Genomic DNA, 3,822 nt, shown 5'->3' with positions numbered 1-3,822 from the left:
TGTTGCCACCTTAAGTGATTATGTGCACCTCTTGGGGGAAAAAAGCCTAAATTAATAAAATCTCTTGGGCCTGACAGATGAACTGTCTTGATCACAGTCAGAATTTAAAGCTTTTGCAGAAATAGACAGTAAAGACAAAGGAGAAATTTGGGGAGTTGTCTTCATGTTTTCGTATAGAAGTAAAGTGTTGTACAGGAAATACCAGCCACTGTAATGGAGATAGAAGAGGCAGGGTTCATTTTAGTTCATAGTCACCATCATAATGCTGTACTTGGTCATGAAAAGAAACTTTGAGCAGCTAACTTCACATTTTTAAAGGAAAAATTATCTTTAGAGTATTCACACCTGTATTATTTTTAGGGGTTGATTGGCATGGAACCTATCTTAACTATAAAGAAGATAGGATTATTTGTCATAGTGCTTTATATATCTGTAGGACTGCACAAAAATGGTTATATTTAAACAGTTTTGTCATGGTGAATACATGTAACTTCATTATTTTAGAGGCCAGAACAGGAAGGTGGTATGTTTCAAGATGGAATGTCTCAAAACAAGCAAATGAACACTTTCAAGAACATATCCATGCATTTTATGAGCTACATATGTCATGGTGTTTTATCCTACCATAAGGAAAGGAAATTTACATCTCCATTTTTTCTAAAAGATTTTCTGATCTCTTTCTAATCTTTCTACTTCTCTGCTTCTGAGTACATGTATATTTCAGTAAATAAATATATGTGCACATGCGATTATCTGATGTGCATACATTTAGATGCAGAGTATTGAATCTTACCTCACCAAGGTCATTCTTGTATCATGAGCAGTCTACTTCTTTCCTCTGTGGCAGAGTTATTACTTAAAAGATTGCCATTGTAGCTGTAAAAGGCACAGAAGAATGAAATAGAGCAAACCTGAGTCAGGACTGTGAGAATTAGTAATTTCTAAACTCAGCACATTGTTGCAACTGTGTTCTTTTCTTTCTTTCCTAAAAGTTGAGTATAAAAAAATGTAGCTAATTGAGGGTTTCATTACTTAGAGTTTTATTGCTTATAAATAATGGTGCCATAAGAATACACAAATTATTCAGCAAATAGAAAGTATAATTATTTTATGCCTCATTGGAAGATAGAAGTATCAAGGATGGTCTCCAGGGATCCAAACATGCTTGGATATTATTATTCACCATATTCATTAAACAGTGAGTGAAAAATGGAAATGAGTGCCCAACCAAATCTATAATAAAAAGTTGTTAGACGTGAAAGATAATAAATCAGCTCGATCAAAATTGCAAATGGATAAGGACAGCTGGGGAAATTATTCAGATGAGAAAAAGATGAGTGTTAATAGAAAGAACAGAAAAATAATGAATCTGAAGGAAAATTATACCTGGCATAAGAAGTTGAGATGCATCATAAGTAATGATCAGGAACCCAATTATAGAGTATATTTTGATAAACTGAACAAAAGAAAACAAAAAACACAATATTCTAAGATCAGGAATATGACAAAAGAGCTAATGATATTGCAACTTCCCTAAATTTAACAAATGGTAAAGAAAGAAAAAATATAACACCCATTTAACCAAATCATAAAATTTGTGTATAGCTTAGTGGAGTTTAAGCAAGTTAAACAATTGAGGACAAAGTAACATTTGCAGCAAAAGCTAACTAACCATCCTGAGATGACTGAAAAATCTGTGTGAAGACCTTGAATTCCCTGACATATACCCAATCATACAGATTAGCTTGAAGTTTGTCTGTCTTTGAGATTTCTCTGTTTTTCTTCTATTCTTTTATTTTTCTCTTATACTTTACATCCCAAGCACATTTTCACCTCCCTCCAACCCCTCCCTTCTCCCTCTCTCTTCTGTTGACTCCACTCTTCCTCCATTTCCCTTCAGAAAAGAACAGGCCATTGAGTTTTCTCCTCAGTGCTCTTCTTGTACATTTCTTCTGAGACTCTAAACTCCAATGTTCCATTGTAGACTTATTCCTTTAATTTATATTGAACTAGTTAGGGTTTTACTGCTGTAAACAGATACCATGACCAAGGTAATTCTTATAAGGACAACATTTAATTGGGGCTGGCTTGCAGGTTCAGAGGTTGAGTCCATTATCATCAAGGCAGGAACATAGTGACATCCAGGCAGGCATGCTACAGGAGAAGCTGAAAGTTCTACATCTTCATCTGAAGGCTGCTAGCAGAATGCTGGCTTCCATGAAGCTACAGTGCAGGTCTTAAAGCCTATGCCCACAGTGACACACCTCTTCCAACAAGGCCACACCTACTCCAAAAAAAGCTAAACCTCCAAATAGTGCCACTCTCTGGGCCAAGCATATTCAAACCATGACATTCCACTCCCTGGTGCACATAGTCTTGTTCAAACACATGAATCTATGGGGGCATATCTAGCCATAGCATAATTTAAAAAGTACATTTAATTCAACTTTCAAAGTCCCCATAGTGTATAGTAGTATCCAAAGACTGCCCCACCTGGGAGATCCATCCCATATACAGACACCAAACCCAAACAATATTGCAGATGCCAAGAAGTGCATAGTGACAGGAGTCTGATATAGCTGTCTCCTGAGAGGCTCTGCCAGAGTCTTACAAATACAGAGAGGTGGATGCTTACAGCCAACCACTGGACCAAGAACTGGGTTCCCAATAGAGGAGTTAGAGACAGGACTGAAGGAGCTGAATGGGTTTGCAACCCCATAAAGACAACAATACCAACCAACCCAAGCTCCCAGGGACTAAACCACCATTCAAAGAGTACACATGGACAGACTCATGGCTCCAGCTGCATATGTAGCAGAGGATGGTCTTCTTTGACAACAATGGGAAGAGAGGCCCTTGGTCCTGTCAAGGCTCAGTGTAGGGGAATGTCATCGTGGGGAGGTGGGAGGAAATGGGTGGGTGGGTGGGTGGGTAAGGAAGCACCCTCATAGAAGCAGGGGGAGGGGGAATGGGATAGCAGATTTCTGGAAAGGAACTGAGAAAGGGGATAACATTTAAAATATAAATAAAAATATTATTTTGAGAAAGAAAGAAAGAAAGAAAGAAAGAGAGGAAGAAAAATCAGCCTGAAAGAACAGGCCATTTAGGGCCAGCTAGGCATCTCAGCCTGTAAAATCAGCTGCCACCAACCTGACAATTTGAGTTTATTCCCTAGGACCCACATGATGGAAGGAGAGAATCAACAATCTAAAGCTGTCCTCTGACCTCTAAAAATGTGCCACGGCACATATATATGTACATACACATAGAAAACACGTAAATAAATGTAATAAAAATGCAAAACAGGTCCAAAGTTCAAAATCTCTTCTGAGATCCATCCAATCACTTAACTGTAATCTCTGAATCAAGACAAGAAAACATCTGGGTAAACACCAAAAGCTCTGCATCTCCCTGTCTGATGTCAAAGCAGTTTTCAGATCTCCAACTCCTTTTTCATCTTTGTTGACTGTAACAAACTTTCTTTCCTGGGATGGTTCCACTCTCTGTTCACAGCATTTCTCAGAAGATACCCTGTGGCTCTGGCATCTCAAAAATATTGGAGTCTCCAAGGCAACTTCACTGTTACAGCTTCTTGTTTCAGTGACTAAGACCTACACATGATCTTCTGGGCTCCTCCAAAGGCATGGCATCACTTCTCCAGCTCTGCCCCCTGTAGTACTCTAAGATCAGGTTGATCCACTCCACTGTTGCTGTTCCTGGTGATCATCCCAAGGTACTGGCATCTAAATAAGCTGGGGTCTTCCAATGCAACTAGGCTTCACCAATAGCCTCTCATCGGCTCTCTTCATGGTGCCAAGCCTT

Source organism: Rattus rattus, chromosome 1, assembly GCF_011064425.1.
Source record: "Rattus rattus isolate New Zealand chromosome 1, Rrattus_CSIRO_v1, whole genome shotgun sequence".
Taxonomy (NCBI): Eukaryota; Metazoa; Chordata; class Mammalia; order Rodentia; family Muridae; genus Rattus; species Rattus rattus.
The sequence above is the reverse complement of the archived record's forward strand: the minus strand, read 5'-3'. Positions refer to the sequence as shown.